At 45.4% G+C, this 26,087-nt stretch overlaps 1 long non-coding RNA gene across 1 annotated transcript; it reads left to right on the forward strand.

Moving 5' to 3' along the window:
* Window positions 1-6,221: 6,221 nt before the first annotated feature.
* On the forward strand, window positions 6,222-10,029 carry LOC126500994 (uncharacterized). Its single transcript, XR_007591478.1, has 3 exons — window positions 6,222-7,033; window positions 7,125-8,958; window positions 9,240-10,029. It is a non-coding gene; the product is annotated as an uncharacterized lncRNA (long non-coding RNA).
* The last annotated feature ends 16,058 nt before the right edge of the window (window positions 10,030-26,087 follow it).

Genomic DNA, 26,087 nt, shown 5'->3' on the forward strand with positions numbered 1-26,087 from the left:
ACATTGTTTACAGATGAAGATCATTGTCTTCATATATTGCACAGTTGTTTATTGTTTTAGTCTTTAAGTTAGATAGATATTGAGAATTATATAGATTAATAGTCATCTAAGTTTGTCATTTGTAATTAGACTAATCAGGTTCTTTAGATATATAGAGATTATACTCAGTATAGATAGATAATCTTCAACCTCTTTGGAGAGCTGTAGAATATGGCCTTTAATATAACTCAGAGTTTCGTGATAGTGAGACACAATTGCTCCTGGCAACACCGCTCTATTCCCGAGAGAACGTTGAGCACCAAAGACACTCCACTGGGAGCTTGTCTTCTTGGCAGAACTGGCCTTTGGGTTAAGAAAAGCCCATACCTCAACCACTGACAAAGATACAGAGCGTGCATCAATGGATACAACAGGACTGTCATATCCTGCCAAGACAGGGTAAGATAGTTTTGAAAAGTTCCTTGCCTTTAATAATGGTATGTCAGTTATGTTAGGCCTTAGCCAAAGTTGGTTGACTCAACATTGCAAACGAGACTTTGGGTGATTGCTCAGGTAGTCAGTTGTCTTTGTCAATTGTTACACATTTGGATCGTTTGTTAAGTAATATTTATTGCCTTCTCGGATCTTTGATGGAGTTGAAGATTATATAATTGTAGTTACTCTCTACATTATTTAGACTCCTTGAGATAGAATGTTTAGCAAAACTTTTGATTCTCAATATTGTTTGTTATATTTATTTGTTATTATTGTATATAGTTGTATTTGGTTTAGTTCTGTCTTATTTAGACAAAAGGGGGAGATGTAGGGATAAGTCCCACCCCTTAGGGGGCGTGTTCGCCTCAGGCTAAAGTTCTCCTATAAAATTGGTGAGCGTGCTCCCAGCGCTCTCTTCTGCTTTCCTGGTCTCCGCGGGAACAGTGGTTCTGTAAGTCTATTCCTCCATTAAAGCTGTCTATATTTTGACAATCTGTCTGCATTCGCTTACGCCGTTACAAAATTGCTAGTCACTTCCTCCCTCCTTCCAGCAGGCGAGTCATGGGGGATCACACTCAGGACACCAGGCTTTGCCACCTTAACTAGCGGATCTGCCTTGCCAGGTCCCATTTGAGGAACTCCATCCTGGCTCCTTGCCTCTCTCCACACTGTTGACGGCAGTGCACATTAAGAAACCGGAGAGTTATTGGGCAATATTACCACCTGTTAAATGTGCACGTGACCTACCAAAGATTGAAGGCTTATCCTAACTCCATGTCACTAATCCTTTTATTAGCTAGATGAGAAAACAGACTACAAAAGAGGCGAAGAATTTAATTAACTTTAAATAAGCAGAGATTAGCTGAACTCTCCAGCGAGAGATGCCGAACTCCAGCCTCTCACAGCAGATAAGGACATTTTGAAAGGCGTCTCTACAAATGAGGCAGAGATAAAATCGGCAGGATTCCTAGGGATTCCAGGGGAGACAGGTTGATGCCCTCATTGTGAAAATAAACCACAGACTGGACTGTAGGCAGGCTTGTAGGGCATTTTCTTTTCATTAGCAGAGGCTTTGGATTCTGTCTAAACGTCAGGCAAACCTCAGCTGTTCCCAGGGGTCAGCCGAGGTTGAACCCCAAGAGACATTCATCCTCCTGGGTTGCTTCTTGCCTTCAACAGGAATCTTTGCCCAGAAACCCCAACTCTGTAACCTTGACGTCACTGACGACCCTGAACATAGGTGCTGGCTAGTTTTATGTCAACTTGACACAAACTGGAGTCATCTGGGAGGAGGGAGCCCAATTTGAGAAATCGCCTCTTTAAGACTGGACTGTAGGCACGCTTGTAGGGCATTTTCTTTTCATTAGTGACGGACAGGGGAAGGTTTGCCTGTTCTGGGTGGGGCCATCTCTGGGCTGGCAGTCCTGGCTTCTATAAGAAATCAGACCATGCAAATCATGGGGAGCAAGCCAGTGAGCAGCACCCTTCCATGGCCTCTGCGTGGCTCCTGCCTCCAGGTTCCTGCCTAGTCTGGGTTCCTGTTTTGGCTTCTTTCAATGAACTGTGATCCAGGATTAACCCTTTCCTCCATGGGCTGCTTTTGGTCATGGTGTTTCTTCACAGTTGTAAAACCCCTAACTAAGATAGCATATAACAGCACAGTGTCAGCCCCAAAAAAACCCACCACCCTCGATTGGAAAAATGAATCTAACTCCAAATGGCTACCAATGAGGAAATTAGTATAACGTGAAGAAACACTATGCTTACTAAGATCCAATAACAAAACACACACACTGTGCTATTCTGTATACAGTGTGTCGGGATATTTTATGTCTCAAAGAATTTAACATATTTTTTAAAAATTGACGCTTTATATTTAATTGGAATTCTTAGCATTTGACCAATCAGAGTCTTCCTGAACATTGAAAAGTGCTTGGTTAGGCTAGCCTGGCTGCTGAGGACTAGCGATGCCTGGGAGATAACCTACCAGGGACAGCTCCCAGCTCTGGGAAAGATACACTATCACACCTTTCCAGAATACAAAGCAGTACCTAACCCGCTCAAAGAAACAGTCGGTCAGTGGCAGAGACAGAAGTTAAAACTCAGCAGGCTGGGGCCCACTGCTACAGCCGGAGTCTGGAGCATCCCCCAAGGCACAAGTGTTGAAGACCCAGTCCTCAACCTGGTGCTATGAAGAGGTGGTAGATTAAGAACCTAATAGACAACAATGAGTGACCTAACGAGGGATGCCCTTGAAGGTGACTTGGCACTCCCAGCATCTTGCTCTCTCTTCCTCTTTGCTTACCAGCTGCTGTGAGGTAGCAGGCCTCCCTGCCACAGGCTCCCAGCATGATGTGCTGTGTTGTAACAGGCTGGGGGATAATGCAGGTGACTGTGGATGGAAACCTCCTAAATCGTGGGCCGGAAGGAGCTGGTCTCCTTTCAAGTTGGTCTGCACAGGCGTTTTGTCCCAGCGAGAGAGAGAGCTGGGTACTCACTCCAAGGCAGGTTCGGTACTAAGGATTCGGGGCTGGCATGGTTAGGGCCACACGATTACAGGATCTAGTCTGACCTTTTAGGGTTGTGAAATACCAGAGGCAATCAGATACAAAACAATGTGTGAATTTCATATTTTTTGAGAAATTTAATAACTGAAATCATAAACAATTTTAAATATAAAAGGAATTTGATTTTGCATTTTTCTTTTTTATAAATTATTCTGACTAACATGAAATGCTTAAGAAAATCTTACTATATAAGTATGTAAATGTGAAATTTAGCAGTAAATTCGTAAGTTCACTGAGCATTTATCAAAGAATGAAAGTATTTTAATATAAACTTGATAGATTTATAGATAAATTTGAGAATGTGGTTAAATGCTTAGCAAGTAGGCTTAAAATTCGTAACTGTAACAGGACCAGCGAGACAGCTCAGCAGATAAAGACATCAGGACATCCTGGATCCAGTCCCGGAACCCACACAAAGGAAGGAGACCCAGTCACAGCCCACAGTGGAATGAGGGAACGAGTCAGCAAGCTGCCCTCTGACTGCCACATACACACTAACTAAATGTAATAATTTTGATGTACAGACCAAATACATCAAACAAATTTTCAGGTTCCTACTGTGCACAAAAAGCCCTCACATTTAAAATGTCAAGTGAGATGACGTAGGGCGGTACTGGTCGTGTGACCTGGTGACCTGAGCTGGACTCCCGGAACCAAGATAAAGGTAGGAGAGACTCCACGAGATTATCCTCTGATTTCTACAACTGTGAGGCAGTGTGCCCATTCACACCATCCACACATGCGTGTACACACATACACACACATATACGCACCATACACACATCTACATATATGTGACAGTGTGCCCATCCACACCATCTACACATACACACATGCACACACACACTATACACACATGTGCACACACACATACACACATATACGCACCATACACGCATCTACATATATGTGACAGTGTGCCTATCCACACCATCTACACATACACACATGCACACACACTATACACACATGTGCACACACACATATACGCACCATACACGCATCTACATATATGTGACAGTGTGCCCATCCACACCATCTACACATACACACATGCACACACACACTATACACACATGTGCACACACATACGCACATATATGCACCATACACACATCTACATATATGTGACAGTGTGCCTATCCACACCATCTACACATGCACACACACACACTATCCACACATGTGCACACACATAGAGTACCATCCACACACACACAGAGTAGTAGTAGTGATAATAATTTTTAAAGATTTGAAATTCTCATTGATAGTTGGTACAGATATACCCTCAATCGATCGTAGCAGGGGAAATTGAGATAAAGACTCACAGCTCCCCCAGGCGACACGAATGAGGAGGGGTGAGCTCTGCATTCCAGCCAGGTGACAACAGCTCACCTGTCGCTGTCCTAGACCTCCAGATACGGAGACTGTATATATAATATATGTAATATATTTTTTATATGTACACATTATAAAACAGTGGTTCTCAACTTCCTAATGCTGCAATGGTGTGGCGAACCCCAGCCATAAAATTTTCATTGCTACTTCATAACTGTAATTTTGCTACCACTATGAATTGTAATGTAACATCCGTGTTTTCTGATGGTCTCAGGCAGCCCATAATTTCAGCTATGAAAGATTTGTTTGACCCTCTCCCCACAAGGGTCGCGACAGGTTGAGAACCACTGCTGTGGAAGGTCTCAATGGCTGAGTGATAGAACTGTCCCTTAGCAAACTTGATGCCCTGTGTTCAATCCCAAACACCCCTCCCCAGAGACAAGCCAGTTCTAAATGCATAACCCAGAGGAATCAATATGCTGATAAGACAACCCTGGGCTCCCTTGGGGCAGGGGGTAGGAAGGCTCTTTAATTTTTATTTCTACGATGTTCATTATTTGAATGAAAGGAATTCTCTCTTTTCAGCCTTCTTTTAATGCTCTTTCCTGACAATTTGACATAAAGAAGTATAGCGCCTTTTATAGTCCACTCTTCTGTGCTGTCGATCAGGTAATTATTAAATGCTAAACTTATCATCCTGGTTATAGTTTTCCTCCCGTTCATTTACTTTCTCTAGGGAATGTCTAGGGCATAACTGTTGTGGTTTTCCCAGGAAGATTAAACCAAACATTTTGCAGCTGATGGACACTTTCTATAGGCAATTATGTAAGGTTTTTGTTGTTTGTTTGTTTTAAGATTTTTCTTTTCTTGAAAGACTTATTTCCCTTTTGGTTACTAACTCTGGTCTAGCACTGGGGTAGATCTCAGAAGGAGAACTTATCTAAAGTGGGAAAATCCAGTTAAGATGGTTCACAAACCTGGTAAATGAGATAGCCTCTGAAGAAGGACACCGTGGTAAGGAGCTGAATGACGCACGTCGTGCAACAAGCAGTTTGTTTACTCTGCTATGGCTCACGGATCAGACGGCCTTAAGCATTCTGTAATTCTGACACTCGTCAGAATGTGACATGTCACGTTCCATATGTATCTTTATGAATCAATCTGATTTTATAACAAAAATAAACAAATATAAATCTAAATGTCATTAACTTCTTGTGGTTAATAAGTTAATTACCTTTAAAGTTGGATCCTGGGAATGCTTTACTTATCATGACCCAAATATATCCGTATTTTGTCCCGGACTGTTTCCGGGGGGTGGGGGGGTTCTGGATGTAGAAACTTCCAGAGTGCATGCCCGCACAACGCAGCACCTGACCCGGTGAGGACTAGGGGCCAGCGGGGGATTAGGGCGCTGACACAGGATCTGAGCCAGCCACTCACCCAAGGTGGCATTCAGGGCAGAGGAGGAGCATGGGCTATGGAGAAGGGAACTGAAGCCCCGCCCCCGACGCCCCGCCCTTTCTCCTCCCCGCCCCCTGTAAGCCCCGCCCCAGCCTTCCTCGAGCCGTGTGAGCGCCTGCTCCGGGCGTACCCTCGGGCTCGCTTTCTCTCTGCCGTGCGGGGTTGTAAGTCCGGGAAGGTCTGGCACTTTGGCACTTCTAGCGGAGAAACCGGGTTTCTTGCATCCGCGGAGCCCGGGAGTTGCCGTAGCTGTGGACGTGTTGGGATGGGTGGGTGGGTTCTGAAAGAATTCTTTCCCAGCCCGACTGTGATGAAGTGACGGGATGGGCGAAAGGCGAGTATCAGAGCTACATAATGCTTACGCGTGAAGAACTCAGAGCAAGGATGCCAACACGAAATTCTTGGCTTTGGAATGGGGTGGGTGGGGGGTTGGGTTTGGTTGGAGCTGGTCGCCTTATGGCTTTGAACTCCTTCCAAGTGCTGGGATCATAGGCGTGCACCGCCACACCAGGCTACTACAGTACTAAACATTTTTAGGCTAATTCATCGGCACAAGATAGACTCACCGTCTATGTTGCACTAATTTGAAACTGTCTTTCAGCAACACTCCAAGGGCTTACCTGTTAATCACAGTAGATACCCGCCCTAACAACCTTCAGATCAAGAAAATAGAAAGTTCAGACAAGAAAATGGAGGTGTTGGTTTTTCAGGGTTCTCTTCGGGAGTTTGAAAGATACTGGAGAAAAAACTACGGCGAATATTTTTCTCAAACAAACGACGGGAAGCCACTGTCATTTTGATTTATTATCATCATCATTATTATTATTATTGTTATATTATTATTATTATTACCAGTGTATTCATTGGCTGGTGTGCGCCCATGAGGGCAAAGCAAAGCCAGGTGCGTATCCTCAGACTTGGAAGACCCGAGGGAAACAAAGCTTCAGCTCCACACATCATGACAGAAGAATTGAAGATGCTGAAGAGATGTGTAGCTGCAAGAGTTCAGGGCTAGATTCTCCTCCTGGTGGAGCTTCATCCTTGCCGCTTTGATGGCAGCTGCCTAGAGAGACGGCCTGTCAGCTGACCAGTGAAGATTCTGAGCGGCAGGTTAGCTAAATGATCTTGATGGTTTCCCAGCCTCCGACACCACAACCGAGGGCTTGAGGAAACGCTGCATAAAGGACGGGTTTGTAAGTTCCTATTTGAGAGACCGCAATGTAAAATTAGAACTAGGGCATTTATTTTTATCACACTTAGTAATAAAGGGTAAATTTTTAAAAGCGTAGGCTGGATACGTGCCATCCGTTATTGGAACTGTCGCAGCTGTGGCATCTCCTTTGTCATCATTGTACAGAGAGAAAAAACATGCTTTGGAGAATGGGAGGTGAGTTGGCCAAGGTAATATGGTTCCTAAGATACCAGCTGAAGAGTGAACACTGGTTATCCATCTATCTCTCTCTCAAAAAAAAAAAATCCTATTAGACTGATGAGATGGCCTCGACAAATGCATCCTGGCACGCGACATATGCATACAAACAAAATAAATTTAAATTTAAGAATGACTGAGCATCTTGATGATAAATCTCCTCAAGGAGTTGGAGTCCAGGTGCATGCTTCTTACTCCAGCCCTTGGGAGCCTGGTGTCAGCATCTGTTTAGGCCACCTTGGCCTGTGTAGCAAGATCTGTCTAAAAGCCAAACAGAAAACCCACACAAGAAACAGCCTTAGGTGTGGTGTTGCATTCCTGTAATCCGAGTGTTTAGGGGACCTATCTGGACCCAGTGCTATAGGAGATGCAAAAGATACTAAAGCCACACAGCCCATGTTTAATATACTATATTAAATATTACAACAACCATTGTGATTGCAAGCTATTCAGCAAAAACTTACAGGGCTTTACTTTAAGTTAAATTTTATTTGAAAGTTTGTCAGAACGAGGAAGCAAATGTTAGCACTCTTGTGTTTGAAGGCAGTTTGGCTGTTTAAGACTGTGTTCAGATGTCTGATTTTCAGATCAGGTAGTACTGGTTTCAAACATGAACTGGGAAGCCTTTCCTGAGGTATTTGTGAAAATTTGCCACTAACCCCTCTCTAAATGTCTGGTAGAATTCAGTGGTGAAACCATCTGGACCTACTGTTTTCTTTGCAGGAAGGTTCCTTTTTCTTAATCACTAATTCAGTCTACAGTAGTGGCGCATGCAGTTTGCAAGAGACTGCCAAACTGTTTCTCAGAGCGAATAACCCACTTTGCCTTGCTGCACCATATGTGATTTGTCTATCAGCGTTTCAGAATGTCGCTATTTTTTTTTATTTTAGCCATTCTGATGTATAGAAATATCCCACTATAATTTAAAAACATTTATTATTATTATTATTATTGCATGTTTGTATGTGTGTGTATACATGCAATTGGGTAACACCTGTGTGGAGGTCAGAGACAACTCAGGGATGGGTTCTCTCCTTCCACCGTGTGGGGCCTGTGGATTAAACTTAAGTCATCAGGGTTGGTGGTAACAAGTCCCTTCACCAGCTCAGCCATCTTCCCCTTCCCTCGCTGTAGCTTTAATTTACTTTTCCCCAACTACTGATAAGGGCTGAACTCTTTTCAATATCTGCTTGTGCGTGCATATTCTTTTTAGTGGGATGTCTTTTTCTCAGATTCTGATTGGGTTTGATTTGTATTCTTGATATATTCCAGATACACTTCTCTTCTGTAATATGTGGTTTACAAATATTTTCTCCTGATCTGTAACTTGTTTTTCTGACTTCACAACATTTTCTACAGAGTAGCATCTCAGCTTTGATGAAGTACAATTGATATGTTTTTTTTTTCCTTTAATGAATTAACTTTGGAAGTCTTTGTCTCTCCCACCTTAGATCTAAAACATTTCTCTCATTTTATTCATAAATGTTTAACATGTTGTGTTTACATCCAGGCTACAGTTTGAGTTAGGTTTCGCTAAGGTTGGTTTACAGGGCTTGGAGCCAATCTCCGCTGGGAGAGGAGGAGATGGCTTAGAGGCTAACGGTGCCTTAAAGCCTGGCATCCTGATCCACACCCCCAATCCGTAGAAGAAGGAAAGAGCTGATCTGAAAGCTGCCCTCTGACCTCCATGTGCGTGCACACAGGTCCCGGTACCTTCCACAGCCATCAGTAATAACTGTGATGGGTCTTTCTTTGGTCTGCCAGCTCCCCAATAATGACATGGAGACTGTTTTTTTTTTTTTTTTAATTAATTTGGAAAGCTTGGCCTTCATTTAGGCTTGTTCCCAACTAGCTTTTAAAACTTAAATTTTAAGAAGACCCGAGTCTGGTTCCCAGCACCCACACAGCAGCTCACAACCTTCTGCAACTCCAGTTTCAGGGGATCTGACTCCCTCTTCTGGTCTCCACAGGCGTCTGCATGCACACACACTAAAATAGAAAAGAAGAAAAAGCAAATTACTCTCCCACAGCGCTGGAGGATAGGAACGCTAAGAACCTGGTATTGGCCGATGCAGTGCCTGGTGAGAGGCAGTTCACAGATGGGTAAGTGCGGATTCTCAGGTGTCCTCACAGAGCAGACGGCCTCTGTGCTAAGGACTGAAGTCAGGAAGGAAATGGACCATCCAGGCAAGCACTCCACCACTGAGCTACATCCCAATCAAGCATGAGCCTTCACAAAGTTATCTTGATTCCTGTATTTATTTTTGTGTATGTATCTACCTGCGTGCCATGGCATAGCTGTGGAGATCAGAGGACGCTTGTGGAAGTCAGTTCTCTCCTTCCATCATGAGAGCTCCAGGGATGAAGTTCATCAGACTTGTTAGCAAGCACCTGTAACCTTTACCTACTGAGCTATTCTGCCAATTGAGACATTTTTATGTGGGAGCCCACAGAAGTGGGTCCGGTCCACCTTGACCAAAGGTCAGAGAGTTTAGGCCCTATTCTTGCTAAAGTTTGACCAAGGGAGTGGCTGTCTACAGGATGCTTGGTCTAAGGTGTGGTCGCTGCACGTCCTGCCTGAACAACAGAATGTTTAACTCGAGATTTAGTTGCTTGATGCTTCAGGTATTGAACAAGTAATTGCTCTGTTTGTGCTTTGTGTCAGTTCAAGCAGTCTTTTGTCTTCTCTCCCCCGCCCTTTGGATTGGTGTATATAAGTCCTATGGAAAATAAACGCAAGTGAATTCAGTGTTCACTGGATGGCCCTCCGTGTTCTATTCTGTGTCTCCTCTGTCCCTTTTGCTTAATGTTTCTCATCCTCACGCCCTCCACCCTGGAACGTGTGAACCCCATCAAGGCTGGACCCCAACAGATGGCTGCCCAATGTGGGGACCTCAACCGATGGTTCCCCAATATGGGGCCCTGACATTTTTATACTTAAGCCCATTCACAAACCATCCCCACACTTCCTTCTGCAGTAAAAGGTTTTCAAGCTTAAAGGAAGAGATGGGAAGAAGGCAGAGGAAAGTCACCCACTGGATGCCTGACACCGGAGAATCTGAAGTTCTTGTTTGATGTGTTGACAGCCCGATGGTGTCTGCGGATTGTCTAGATGTAACAGGGACTGTACCATGTTGCTGTAAACACTTTTTTGTGGGTAAAAATTAACTATTGAGGGAGCGCTCTGTTGGGAATTCTGTAGCATTAAGGCAGCATTGGTGACAGTTGTAGCTGTTGTTTGAGGTGAACATTCACATGTCTCTGACTCCTCACTAAGGGTTATGAATGCAAGCTTAGCGTGATTTAGCCAGGGTGAGGAACTGCATTTTCTGAGCCCTATTTCATAGTATAATACACCTTAGAGCTAATTTCTAAACAGATAATTTTAAGTTCCTTTTGCTGAAGATTTGGCGACCTACAATATTTATAACTCTCTTAGACTCCATTTCTGCTCAGAAGTATTAGATCACACACCTATAATTCCAGCTGTTCAGGGGGCTGAGGCAGGAGGATCACAAGTTTAAGGCCAACCTAGTCAACAAAGAGACTGTCTCAAAATGAAGTAGAAAAGGATTGGGGACCAGGAATAGTTGTGGTCCCAGGTGAGAGGAGGAGGCAGGAGGCAGGCCTGGTCCACACAGCAAGAAGAAAAAGGAGAATAGGAAGAAGGCAAACGAGGAGAGGAGAGAAGGGGGTGATGTTAGTTATGGTGTGTGCATAGCAAGCTTGAGGCCCTCCATCCAGTTCTCTATACCAAGGTGATGTGGGAGAGTCTTCTGTTTTGTGTTGATTTCATTGGTTAATAAACAAACTGCCTTGGCCCTTTAATAGGGCAGAAAAATTAGGTAGGCATTCTGTTCTACTAGACAGAACAGAATGCTGGGAGAAAGAAGCCGAGTGAGGCAGATGCCATGCCTCTTCTCTCCAGGCAGACGCTATAGCTCTCCTCTCTAAGATGGACTCAGGTTAAGATCCTTCTCGGTAAGCCACCACGTCGTGGTGCTACACAGATTATTAGAAATGGGTTAATCAAGATGTGAGAATTAGCCAGTAAGAGGCTAGAGCTAATGGGCCAGGCAGTGTTTAAAAGAATACAGTTTCTGTGTAATTATTTCGGGTATAAAGCTAGCCAGTGGTGGGAGCCGCATGGAGGGAAGTGGCCTGCAGCCTCATACAACACCAAGGCTAGCCTTTGGCTTACTTACACACACACACACCACACACACATACACCACACACACACACCACACACACATGCCACACACATACAACACACACCACACACACACCACATACATACACCACACACACACCACACACACACCACACACACACACCACACACATACCACACACATACACCACACACACACACCACACACCAGTACTAAAGTCAATGTCTGACCAGACAGCAAATGTCCAGCAGATCCAGAAGCAACTTCATTCTAGCCTGTGTAGGAATGCAAGTGGTCAGGTGACCCAGCAATGTCTCTCCCATTTGACCCTCCCAGCTCTGTCCTCCCCTGACCTTCAGCAGTCCACTTCTGACCCAGTGGTTATGAATTTCTTCATCATGATGTTGGAGAGTGCCTAATTGTAACTTTGTTAAATTTAACTAGGAAGCTATCTAGGCCCAGGCTTTCTTTTTTTCTTTCTTTTAAAAAAATTGTATCACTGGGTAGTGGCGGCATATGCCTTTAATCCCAGCACTAGGCGGAGGCAGAGACAGGCAGATGATCTGTAGATGGAGTTCCAGGACAGCCAGGGTGGGTACATAGAGAAGCCCTGTCATAAATAAATGTATGGGTGTTTTCCCTACATGTATGTCTATATGCCGTGTGTATGCCTTATGCCCACAGAACCCCTGGGGATGGAGTTAGAAATGATTGTGAGCCACCATGTGGGGGCCCTGAAGGAGTAGCCAGTGCTCATATCCAATGAACCATCTTTCTAGCTTCTAGGCTTTTGTTTATGAATAGTTTTTCTTTTTAATTTTTATATGTATATATGTGTGTGTTTATGTATAACGTATATACAAAAATATATAATATATACAGATATACACATATACATATACTATATACATACATATATATGTATACACACACATATATGAGAAAGAGAGAGGGTCACATATGTGTCTTAGCCTGAATTTAAAATCTTTGTGCAGCCCAGTCTAGCCTCAAGTCTATGTTCCTCCTGTCTCTCTACCTCCACAGTGCTGGGTTACAGACTTATGCCACCATGCCCAGTCTTAAACTAGTATGCGCTCTATTCAGTTGTTGTGGGTCTACTGAAGCTGTCTTCTGTAGCTTAGGTAGTTTGTGCCTTTTCAGGAGTCTTATCTAATTTGCTGACATAGTTTTCCTCCTCTTCTCTTATCACACAACCAGACTGATATTCCTAAACACGATTCACACTTTCCTGACCCCTTAGTCTTGTACTAGAATGCCTTCAGCTCAAACTCTACTTTCTGAAATGTATCAAATACCTCTGGGACCAAACTGTACTCCAGAGTCCTCTAGGGAACACATGAACAAGCAGATATGATAAGGTCTCGACTCTCAGAGAGCTCTTTGTCTAATATAATGTTTCCTAAAGTGTGTTCTTCAAAAGTCCTTCAAAATACAAATTAGCTAGATTCTATACCAGGTGTGGGCCCCATCAAGCAGGTGAAGTGGAGACTGCATTGACCTGAAGCCCCCTCCTACCCTCAGACCGTTAAGAGATCCCTGCCTGTTGGTCCATTGACAGGTTGGTAGGGCCATCGTCAAGACCATGTTAAGCATTCTTCCCTTTGGGGCTCCAGGTGAGAGTTCTGTTTCCTTGATCTATCTTGTTAGGTAAATGTACGGGCCTGAAGGCAGGGCTTGTGGCTCAGTGGAAGAGCATTTGGCACGCTCAAGGTCACCTAGGTTCAGTCCCCAGCACTGTGAAAAAGGGTCCTTTTTTTTCTGTTACATCTCCCTCCCCCCCTCCCTCCCTCCCTCCCTCCCTCCCTCCCTCCCTCCATCCCTCCCCGCTTCTCTCATCTCTCCATACTCAGACAGCCCTGAAACTCACCGCGTATCTGGGAATGACCTGGAACTTTGGTGATCTTCCCATTTCTCCCTCCCAAATGACGGATTGCACTCAGTTTTGTGGGATGCTGAGGATCAAACCCAGGGACTCCTACATGCCAGCCAGCCAGTCTGCTAACCGAGTTATATACCCAGCCCTTCTGTTACAGCTTTAACACACTCTTGTACCCACATAGTCAAAGTGATATAAACTAGCCCTGACAGCCAGGTAAAGCTGGAAAGTCAGTTTCATAAACTTAGAGCAGGGCACAGCCTACTCTCCAGACTGTATCATTTCTTCCAAGGCAGTACTTAATTCTCATTGGCATCTTTGCTTCTCTAAGATGTTCTGATACAGACAAGCCCAGTGTTTACCTATTTCCCAAGACCATGTGGCCACAGAACCTTCTGAAGCTTTATATAACATCTGGAAATGACCCAAAGCACATCTGTTCTGTGAAACACACTTCAGAAAACAAAGCAGTATACTAATTAATATGTACACCCAAATTAGCATTGCATAGCCGAGAGCTAGTGTTTGGGAAAATGAAGGAAAGGCAGGGAAGGAAGAGGAAGTAGTAACTTTCAGGCTATAAGAAGGACAACCAGAGATGGAGGTGTTCAGGGTAAAGGAAGCTAAGGAAAGAGACAGGTCAAGACCATGGAGGTCAAAGACACCAAGAAAGGACTTTCGGGGTTGACATCGTTGAAACCCGTGTCAACCTTCTGAAGGAAAATCCCGGGATGAGAGCAGAATGTTGGCCGAAGAAATGTCAGCAAGTACTGGAGAAGCTGGGCTTCAAGAAAGGAGAGAGATTATTGTTCTTATTTGCTGGTTTTTCTTTTCAGCCCCAAGAACTGTGCCTGGTGTGTTCAAAACTCTAAATAAACACTAAATAAGTGAATTAATTAATCCATGATGAGTGACTGTTGAAGAAAAAGTGGATTAAACCAGGCATGACGGTGCACAGTTCCAGAGAGTAGCAAGGAAGACCCAAGTCCAGCTATATATTGGGTTATGCTTTGGCTACATGGGCTGTCATGGGGAGAGGGTGGGGACTAGGGCTGTCATGGGGAGGGGGAGGGGGAAAAGGGATGAAAAGGGGAGGGGGAGGGGGACTAGGGCTGTCAAGGGGAGGGGTGGGGACTAGAAGCAAGGGAGGTTATAAAGGAGGGAACATCTTGAACAGGTTCTAGGCTGAAGACTCTCCTTGTTGCAAAGTTGGCAAACCTGGGGCCTCTGGGGTAGCTGAGGGGGGAAGGCCTAGCCTGACCATCCAAATTTGATCCTGGGACAGACATGGTGGAAGACAAGAACCAACTCCCACAGGTTGTCCTCTGACTTCCACACATGCCCTGTGGCCTGCACCCTCTACATGCATACACACACCTCACACAACAATGTGGAAAGAGAAAACACAGCTCACTGCCAAGCACTGTGGTGATGAGAGCAAGAAAGAATGAGACCAAGGCCCTAGGTACCCATGAAAGGCAGGGCTCATCATGGCCACATGAATTTGCAGCAGTCACTCAACTGTCCACGCCAGAGATCAATCTTTAGGGCTTCCTTGCCTTCGCCTTCTTGATACCAGTTTTCTCATTTCCATAATTTTATGGCCCCACATCCACTCCTGTTTGTGCACATGCCCCCAAGCACTAAATAAAGCTCTCGTCACGTCTTGCCTGGAACGTTAGAATGGCTTTTCTGGCTTCACGATGAATTCACTACTTGTTCTGTCAGTCTTTTCTCTGTGTTGTTATCAGAACTATGGTCCTAAAAAACAGAAATGAAGCCATGAGTTTTCCCTTTAAAATCAGCATTAGGGCCTGGTAGTGGGGACACACACTTTTAATGGCAGGACTTGGAAGACAGAGGCAGGCAGATCTCTGAGTTCAAGGCCAGCCTGGTCTACAAAGTGAGTTCCAGGGCAGTCAGGGCTACACAAAGAAACCCTGTCTTGAAAACCAAACAAACAAAAAAGCAGCATAGGGCTGAGGGCACAGCACAGAGTCCTCCCGTGGCCTGCACGTGGCCCCAGAGTCCATCCTGGCATTGGGTGTGGACTGGAGAGAGTCAGTGCCCTGACCGCTGGGGAGGAATCAAGGTCATAACAAAATGGGAAAAGTCTAGGGAATGGAGTGTTCTCGTCTATGAGACTGGCAAGGATTTAGAACAGTGAGAATACTCAGTTCTGGCGTATATGTGGGAGAAAGAACAACCGCAGCCCTATTAGCAGGTCTTACAAGACGCAAACTTTAGAAAGCAGTTTAGCAATCCCAATTATAGAAATACCAGTGTGCCCAAACACTGATTACTTCTGGGGTTGCAAAATAGAAGAGACTAACGTTCTGAGTGGAGATTTAGCTCCACTGATAGACTGCTCATCTTGATACACAAAGCCCTGGGTACCACATAACCCAGATGTGGTAGTGCATTCTATAATCCCCGACCCCAGAAAGGAGAGGCAAGAGAATTCGAATTCAAGGTCATCCTCTGCTACACAAGATACATTCTACTCCATATTTTGGCCACTTTTCATGGTATTTAATGTTTGTGATTATGTGTATATATGTTTCAACATCATAAAAACCCTGAAGACACAGGAATGAAAGCTGCTGTGGTGGCTCAGACCTGTACTCTGTCGTTCGGATTCACAGACTGTCCTGCCGAATGTGGCAAAATTGCCTATTCTGGCGGCTGATGCAGGAGAATCACAGGGTGTCTGAGGCCAGCCTGGACCACACAGGAAGTTCCAGTCTGGCTGGGATACACAGTGAGACCCCAAGTCAGACAAACAAAGAAGATTGTCTATCGCTGCTGAAGTAGAGTCTTCATCTTCAGCAGGCATCTTCACTTGGTTCTACTCTTTATTCCAACAGGCTGCTGGGTGTCAGTCAGGTTTTTGTTTTGTAGGTCTAGGGGTCTGTTCCTCTACCATCTGTGCTGGTTTGAATAAGAGTGGCCCCCATAGGCTCATATATGTGAGTTCTTTGTCACCAGGGAGCCGCACGACTTGAGAAGGATTAGGAGGTGTGGCCTTGTTGGAGTAGGTGTAGCCTTTTTAGAAATGTAACACAAAAAATAGGCTTTGAGGTTACAAAAACACAAGCAGAGCTCAATAAATCCACTCTCTCTCTCTCTCTCTCTCTCTCTCTCTCTCTCTCTCTCTCTCTCTCTCTCTCTCTCTCTCTCTCATCTGTGGATCCAGATGGAGACCTACCTCTCAGCTCCTTCTCTAGCACCCTGTCCGCCTGCACGCCTCCATGTTTCCACCATGATGACTACGGACTGAACCTCTGAAACTGTAAGCGAAGCCACCCCAACTAAATGTTTTCTTTATAAGAGCTGCTGTGGTCATGGCGTCTCTTCACAGCAATAAAAATCCTAACTAAGATGCCATGTTCCCAGGGCGCCTGAGTGTCCCCTGTGAAGCTCTTTTCCCACCTGGATTCAGCTGTCACCCTTGGTGGTGGGGGTGGGGATGGGGGTGGGGGAGAAATGTTTGTTGTCCTTGCCCTGGAGCAGTGTGGTTTCTACTGGTGCTTGTGCCTCCTTTGCCAGTATTACTCTGAATCTTGCCTTTTCTGTGTAATAAAATGTTCATTTCCAAATATGTATTCTGTCTCTTAGGTTCTCTGTGTAAATCCTTGCTTAAATTATACAGCCAAAGCTCTGCCCCCAGCCACGTGAGCAATTACCCTCAAGACACAAAATGCTACTTTTTGCTAATTTGTATCTGAGGCAAGTGCAGGAATTAATTAAACATGTCTGTAGCCGCCTGGTGTTTATTCGCTGACACTGAGCCGGAATCATTGCATCACTAAGCCTCTCTCTGGAGGTTTGTTTAGGGTTGTGCTAAGTGGTGAATTGTTGTCATGACCCTTTGCCTACATCTTTGCAAAACAGTCATTAGATTTGTGTTTTCCATAACACACACACTAAATCTCATAATCAGGAGAAAAACCGAAACAATTCTGAGAATTTCAAGCTTCCACAGGTAGGACTTAGGCTAATAAGCATAGCTGGGATTTCACAGCAGTGAAAATGAGGTCCAACAACTTAGAAGTATTGAAATGTCCATGCTCTTGAAAGTGAACGGCAGCAGTGTGTAGAATTAACTACTAACTTTAAACAGGCTTGATCAACACTGCCCTTCCCAGAAAGGTAAAGAACTGAGCCCTTCTTTGCTACAAGGGTTACTCCTCAGTTTGAAGTCCCTAAGTGGGGGCGGCTCTTAAAGTGACAGTTCACCTTTATCATCTGTAAATTTCCACTGACACAGTCAGCAGGGCTGTGTCTGTTGGCAGCAGGGACTGTGACCTTCCTCACAGTCTAGTGTTGTCCTTGGGTTGTTTAGGAGCACCTATATATGTGGATTCTGAAGAGACAAGTTCAGGAAAAGAAAACAGGAAAAGAAAAGCAAACAGCCAGAAAGGACTTCAGCCTCAGCTTTCTGGTGTCAGGACTTCAGAGACCTTGAAAGACTGGCACCCTCTCTCTCCTGTCAAACTGGTCTCCAGAGGTTGCACAGTACTTCCTTTTACAAGATAAGCGTGTTGGGAAATGTGCGCAGGGAAATTGAACCCTGGGGGTTTAAGAGACTCTAGCTAAGGTCAAGTGGGTCCTGCCCTAAGCAGCAGTTGCTAAGGGTGGCTTGGGCTAATTTCAAAGCATCCTCACCGGGTTTCAGTTTCCTTCTACTGGGCATATGGAGCCTCGGGGTACTTTATTCAACCCTGGGTGAGCTTTGAGTCATTCTGCTGAAGGACAACCACGATTTAAGTTCTTGGAGTCTGAACCCCGTTTTAGCATCCATACTAGCCACGGCAACGAAGGCATTAACCAGCTCTTCATGTTGAGCAGCCCTCACGCCATGAGCAGATGCTAGAAGTGCTTCTGGATACGCACCAGGGAGCAGCCCAGCTGGAGGAACAATTCGGCTTTTCCGTTCAGTCCTCCTGCGTTCAGCAAGCAGCCCCTGCCTGGAAAGTTCCCGAAGACCTGAATGCTCGGGAGCAGAGGTATAATTAAAACCAAGATGTCGGCTCATCTAGATTTCTAATCTGGAAGCTCCTCGTACCCAGAGTGACTAAATGCCTGACTAACTTCCCACTTGTACAGTCAGAGAAAGCCTCTATGAATTCATTAGTCTTTTTGTTTGGATGTGTCGGTCACAGGAAAGAAAAAAGATGCCTCTATTTAAAGCCGTGTATGTCAGCACCAAGGATATGCTCTCAGATTCCCCAAGAACTGTTTCAGAGATGTCTTCTAAAGCAGGGTTTGGTCTGGGTGGAGACGGGTGCTCTCTAGATAGCCCTGGAGTTCTTGAGTCTCCTGCCTAAGCTTCCTGAGTGCTGGGACGCCAGGTGTACCCTGTTTCTAAAGCCATTGGTAAGTTTATGAAACCGTTCAGCAATACACAATGAAGAGATTCCAAGAGAATACTAACAAGGCCTATTAAGTCTCTACAGATCAGTGGGCTGTTATTATCAGCAAGATGCCCTTAGAGTCTCAGACTCTCAAGTTCCTCCCAACCATTCAGAGGCTGCGGCAGCTCTTCCAACAAATGCTGAAGGAAGGTGCTTCATGAAGCACACACACAGGGCTGCTTTCTTCTCCCCCAGAATACGTCGATTATCAAATCCACTGTTTCCCATCAGTGAACCTTTGAAGGTTTACTTTTCTTCAGAGAAGGGGTTCCACCACTGAGTCAATCTAAACACTTGTGCCAGCGATGTTTGTCATCAAGGAGATGACTTGTCAAGGAAAGGCACTCGCTGAATAGGCCTGAGGACTTGACTTTTGTACCCAAAGTTGTCATCAGGCTTCTATATGCACATCAGAGCACAATACACCCAAATGTCGTACACACAATATTACTGATTACGGAATAAAACAGGTCAGGCAAGGTGGTCTATGCCTGTAACCCTAATACATTAACTGTTTTTATTGAACCATATATTTTTCTCCACTCCCCTCCCTTCCTCCCCCCTCCAAGTGATCCTGTTTTTAAAAAAAAATAAAGAAGGTCGAGCGAGCGATGGTGACACATGTCTTTAATCCCAGCACTTGGGAGGCAGAGGCAGACAGATCTCTGTGAGTTCAAGGCCGGCTTGGTCTACACTGAGGTCCAGGACAGCAAGGGCTACACAGAGAAACCCTGTCTTGAACAAAAGAAAGAAACACAATAAATATAATAGCTTTAGCTGTGTTGATTCACTTGGCTATTCATTTAACATGTGCATCTTTTTTGCTACTCTGTGCCATACTTTTGATGCTATTGTATAGAACTGAGCATAGAGGACACAGACCTCAGCTCAGAAAGCTTGTGTGTGTGTTTACATGTTTGCCACAGTGGTGTGCAATGGGCGTCAGCTTATAAGAGTTGGTTCTCCTTCCACCATGTGAACCCTAAGGACTGAACTCAGTCATCAGGCTTGGGAGCAGGAGCCTTTCCCCACAGAACCATTTTGCCAATTCCAACTGTCTTTTTAATTGGCCCAGATCACTTGATTAGATGAAGGATGGATACCAAGCCTCATGCCTTTGCACTTGCAGTTCAAGGATGAGCACATGACCCATATCCAGCCAATCATATCCTTTCCCTGTGATTATTCCTAACTTGAAGCTAGAAGGAAGCTGGTACCCTCATCCTAGTCTGAAGCTACAAGCAGCTGAGCTAGAGAGCAATTGTCACCTCGGGAGGAAGTGGGGCTGAGAGAGGCTTCCCTGCAGAGATGGGAAGACAGAGAGAACAGCAAGTCTTGAGGGCAATGTGTGTCCCTCTTTAGGGAGATGTCCCTAAAGCCAGTACCACCTCTTTCCTATTGACGATGTGGTTAGTTTTGCCAATACCTTCCTCTGATGGGTGTTAGTTGTTGAGGACCAGCCTTGACAAAAATACCACGTGCCAGGGTAGGGGCATTGGAATTTAGAAATAGTAGTAAAGAATACGAAGATGCGAGAATAATAAGACAGAAAAACATAGACTAGTACCTAGAGTACTAATTAGGATTCACTATTTCCAGTGAATACTGAAATTTCTTGTGTTTAATTTCCAATTGCTTTAAAATACCCCTGACCCCAAGCGGTAGGAGTAAGACAAAAAACTGCATTAACATGATACAAGGAAATGAACAAGCCAGGTGAAGGTTGCAGGCTAGGTCCATAGTTAAACATTCTGTTGCTATGACAAAACAAGTCAGGCTCATACTCTAGACCAAAACATTCTGTAGGCAAACCACTACCTGGATAGAATCCAGTGTTATCTCCTTAAGGGAGCAGGAACTTAGTTGGATCCTTAGACTTTTGTTTGAGGTAGAAACAAACCCACTTCTCTATTCCTGAAATACAAGGTCTGGCTATTAGCCACACCTGTTGACAGTAACCTTGAGAGAGCAGAACTCTCTAACTGAATCTAAGTGGGGCCTTTGTTTGAGGTGGAAACACAATAACCTTGAAGGAGTAGAGGTGAGTTCCATCTCTCCGACCTTTGGTCAGTGTGGAAATGGGCTCACATTTTTGGGCCTCCACAGTTAGTTCAGTGTTGGGGGTCACATGCTAGTTGAGCATGCCATCACTAGGCCACATCTCCTACCATATTCTCACCTTTACGTTTAAGCCAGGTCCAGCCCCATGCTACTGTCCTGTCAAACTGGCTACATCTTCCTTGCTCTCTGAGTTCTGTGGGCCTGTTTGTCGTTTCTGCTCACTGGCAGTGTTATGGTCTTCCGTGGGGTAACGTGAGCACAGGAGGGCACCGATGTCAGACTAAAGACGCCATTTCACCTGTTTCCTCCAGGTGCCAATGAGTTCACTGAGGTCGCTGACAGCCTAGGAGTGAGGGCTTGCTTACAGAGTCATGGCTTTTACCATGGGAAAGTCGGAGTCACTGAGACAGCCAACTCTCCTGTCGGGTTCTTGTCTTGCTCCTCACTCCACAAGTACAGTGAGCTGTGAAGGTAAGCAAACAGAAAGGTTGGTTTTTAATGTGCTGCATGTAATGGTCTGTCCTGTCCCTTTAAGAGACAAGTCACGTCCACTCCCTTCCTTGTCCACCAAGGCAAGCTGATCTTCAGCTTCCAGCCTGAGTCCCTTCTTCTTCTTCTTCTTCTTCTTCTTCTTCTTCTTCTTCTTCTTCTTCTTCTTCTTCTTCTTCTTCTTCTTCTTCTTCTTCTTCTTCTCCTTCTCCTTCTCCTTCTCCTTCTCCTTCTCCTTCTCCTTCTTCTTCTTCTCTCTCCTCTTTCTCTCTCTCTCTCTGGAAGAGACAGAAGCTGCCTCCCCTTCCCATCTGTTTCTCTCTCCTCCTTTCTCCCCTTTCCTCCTATAATCCAATAAATAAATATCCAGCTTCACTCTGGATGGCATGCCTATCCAACTCATTCTCTCCCTGCCTTGTGGCTTCCTGCCTAGGACCCAGCTGCTTTTGTGGCCATGGTCTAGGGACCTGCTGCCCACTGCCTGTCACCACTTGGGGACCTGCAGCCACTCGGGGACCTGCAGCATTTTACTTAAACCTTTACACTGTGTGTGCATGCACACATATGTGACATGCATACCACAGTGCATGTATGGAGGTCAGAGGACTTCTGGGAGTCAGTCCTCTCCTTTCATCGCATGGTTCAAGATGGTGTGTGTGTGTGTGTGTGTGTGTGTGTACTCTTTGACCCCATTCTGCTGCTGCTGAAAACTGTGTTTGTGTGTGGGGAGGGGTTGGGGTTTCAGTTCCTGGCTGCCTCTCTAATCACAGCCAGGGTCCCTTCTATTCTTGTCACTAACACGGGCAACAACTGGAGAAATCACACCCCTGTTCTCTTTACCCAATTTGCAGGCAGTTAGTTCCACCAAAGAGTCCCCCACCAGCAATGTACACACTTATAGAACTCAGGGGTTGGGGAGGGGAGGGAGGCTGAGGAGAGAGCTTAGGGAGAGGAGCTCCTAACTCATGAACTTTCCCAGCTTCCTGAGCTGGGGGTTTCCCAAGTTTTATTATCCACCCCCATCATCACCCCAAGATGAACTATTTCACCTCAAGGAAATGACTGCACAATCACATAGAGTTATATATTACGTTGTTTTATCATCATTACCTTGCATTTTCCACGGGTTACACAATGGCTGTGTTTAATAACACTAAAATGTTAATATAGCACAATCTACTTAACTGTTTCCCAACTGCAAAGTAATCAGTTTGATTTTTTTCCTTCATCGGTATTGAATTTAACACCATTGAGCAGTTGGGAGAATATAGCTTTGATTGTCTCTTAATTAACTCCTCATTTAGGCTCCCGGGAGCAGGAATCTGAGCGGAAGGGAAGGAGCACTTCTGTGGTTTTGGAAACGAAGTGAAATGGTTTTTACGTTTTAGGAAAAGTGTGCTTAGGTGTCTCATTTGCCAGTCTCTGCCAGTGACAGGTGAAGCCGGTGGCCACTCATGCCTGTCCTGCTTCCCTTTGAGGGAACCCTGCTTGTGGCTCATCCAACACACGGGAAAAAGAGGGGAACACAGCGGCTGCTGTGCTGTTTGTTCCAAATGGGTGTGATATGGGTTCTCACCGAGGATGGGTAAGAAGGCTGGGCATCGAGAGGTTCTAGTCTACTCACGGTCACACCAAGCCTCTCATCAAGGTGAGCATCCAGAGAGCCCTTAGAGATCCTCCCAGACTTTGGATTTTTATTATTAGCCTTGTAATTTCCCTCTCTCCTTTAATTTTTTTTTCCTTTTGGCTATGAATGCTAGCCTGGCCAGGACTTGCTATGTAGCCCTGGCTGTGTCTGAATTCGTGATAAGTCATCCTCAGATTCCCGAGTGCCAGGACTTCAAGAAATGTGCTGCCGTGCCAGGCGAAATTGTAATTCATTAATTATTCAGTTGGTTGTCCCTCTTCTAGTATTAAGTTAATGGTTCATTCTTAAAAGTGTATTTATTTAAGGACTCTTTCGGCAGGGCCAACCATGAGCTGCAGCACAGCTCCGGCCTGGCGCTCACCCAGGCCTCCATCTGATCCCCAACACCACAAACCAAACGAAGCGGAGAAAATGCATGGGCACAAATAACCACGCCTCCAATAGGGAAGAGGTGGTACACACACTGCCATCAAGATTTCCTGTTCTCCCTGTCTGTCTTTGGGTCTCTGCAGGGAAGAACCTCTCAGCCTCACTTCCTCCCAAGGTGACAACTGCTCTCTCACTCAGCTGCTCGCAGCTTCAGGGCCAGGATGAGGTCCCTGCTCCCGCTTCCTCCTAGCTCCAGTTCAGGAACAAATCTAGAAAGAGGGGCATGTGAGACAGGAGGACTGTCCTAAGTTTAAGGTCCGCCTGGGCTATAGATCAAGACTGAGGTGGTTCGAATAAGAACCGCCCCACAGCCTCGTTTTCCGAATGCTCACGCACCAGGAAGTGGCACTACTTGAGAAGGGTTAGGAGGCGTGGCCTTGTTGGAGGTAGTATGTCACTTGGGGTGATCAGGCCCAGTGTCTCTCTCTTCCTGCTGCTTGTGGAACAGGATGTAGACTTCTCAGTCACTTCTCCGGCACCGTGCCCACCTGTGTGCCTGGCATCATGCTCCCTGTCATACGGATAATAGACTAAACCTCTGAAGCTGTAAGCAAGTCCCTAATTAAATGCTTTTGTGGGATTTGCCTTGGTCATGGTGTCTTCTCACAGCAATAGAACAGTGACTAAGACAGGGTCTCTGTCTCAAAACCAAAACCAAAAGAATAACTCTGGAGTCTGTGACTGTCCAGGATCAGTGATTCGTACCTGTAGTCCCAACACCCAGGAGCCTGAGGCAGAAGAAGCATTGCAAAATTGAGGTTAGTTTGTGCTATATACTGCGTTCCAGGACAGCCTGGGCTACAAAGTGAAATTTTGTCTCAAAAAAAAAAAAAAAAAACCCTACAAAATAAACAAATAGGTAAGAGATATGGTTCAGTAGGGTGATGGTCTAGCAGCCATGGAGCCTTGACTTGTCCCTAGCATGAGAGGAAACAGAGAGGGGAAGGAGAAAGAGGAGAGAAAAGCCAGGGGGTGGGGGGAGCGATGTGTGGACTAAAGAACTACTTCTTACAATGTGGGAGGGGGGCTCTTACAAGCTTTGCTTGAAGGGGTTGGATTGTTTGTTGAAATAAGGTGGTGAGGCAGGAATACGAATATCAACTAGACTGGAGCTGTGGAGGTGAGCCCGTGGGTAAAGTACTTGATATGCAAGTGTAAAGATCTGAGTTCGATTCCCCAGGACCTGCATACAGAGCACACATATCACTAATTCCTTCCAGGGAAGATGGCAGGTAGAGACAGGAGAAACCTGGAAGCTCAAAAGACCTTGTCTTAAACAAGATGGGAAGTGAGGACATACAAAGTTGTCATCTGAGCTCTACATACGAGCTATGGCACACACATGCCTCCACATGCGAGCTATGCCACACACATGCCTCCACATACGAGCTATGGCACACACCTCCACATACGAGCTATGCCACACACACGCCTCCACATACGAGCTGTGGCACACACGCCTCCACACATGAGCTATGGCACACACGCCTCCACATTCACACACAAGAATAACTGCCTATGGGTGTGTAGGAGAACACAGAGGGGGGTGGAGAGGAAAAGAAGAAAGAGAAGAGAGAGGGGGAGGGAGGAAGGGAGAGAGAAAGAGAGAGAGAAAGCACTATCAAAATCAGTGTGGAAAAGTCAGGCATGTGGCAAATGCCTTTAATCCCAGCACTCAAGAGGCAGAGGCAAGCGGATCTCTGAGTTTAAGGCCAGCCTGGTCTACAGAGTGAGTTCCAGATCAGTCACAGCTATGAAGTGAGACCCTGTCTCAAAACAACTACTTTTTTAAATTTAAATTAAACGAAACTTAAAATGCAATTGCTCCTGAAACAGAGGCTCATGCGACTCAAGTTGGCTTTGTGTTTGCTGCGTGGCCAATGGCAGCCTTGGGGTCATGATGCTCTGCCTCCCCTGAACTCTGGCACTAAATGTGGTCCATTTCTTAATTGTGCTCATACATTTCACGTGGGTAGCCGCGCGTGGCTGTTGGCTGCCACGTTGAACACTGGGTTCGCAGCTCTTCCATCATCGCAGAAAATCCCACCGGATAGCATCTGCGCTAGGCTGGATAATTGCATTCTTTGCCTCTATTCAATAAAAATGTAATTGCTCTCGGGAACTCTGCTGCTTGCTGCTTTGAGAGTGCAGAACTAGAGCCAAAAGGATTTATATTTTGTTTTGTTTTGTTTTGTTTTGTTTTGTTTTGTTTTTTTAGGCCTGGGTAAAAAAGACTGCCCCGAATCCAAATTTCTTCTTGGAAGTCAAGTTGTACAGGACGTCGCACGATAGACTGCGGTGTCGATCAAGTAGCGGGAGCAGGACAAAGCCTGGGGCTCCTTACGTACTGCACAATTCCCCAAGGTCAGAAGGGGTGACTCCTCTCGCAAGCCTCAAACTATTAAGATTCAGCCCCTGGATGTCAGATTTACGTTCTTGGAAATATGCCTTCTGAGATGTAGGTCTCAACTTTGGGTCTGCTATATTGACAACCAGGAGAAACACTGCTTTTCCCCCCTTTTTCTATTAATGTTTTCATTCTAATCTATTGTTGAAAACTTTTAACCCATTAAATAAGCACTCATATAATGAATTTCTATGTGCACACCCATCAGGCTTCACTGTAGTAACCTCAGCACTCGGGAGGCAGAGGCAGTCAGATCTCTGGATTTGAGTCCAGTCTGGTCTACCCAATGAGTTTCA

The sequence above is a fragment of the Alexandromys fortis genome, unplaced genomic scaffold (assembly GCF_014885135.2).
Source record: "Alexandromys fortis isolate MF-2015 unplaced genomic scaffold, M_Fortis_MF-2015_v1.1 scaffold_7, whole genome shotgun sequence".
Taxonomy (NCBI): Eukaryota; Metazoa; Chordata; class Mammalia; order Rodentia; family Cricetidae; genus Alexandromys; species Alexandromys fortis.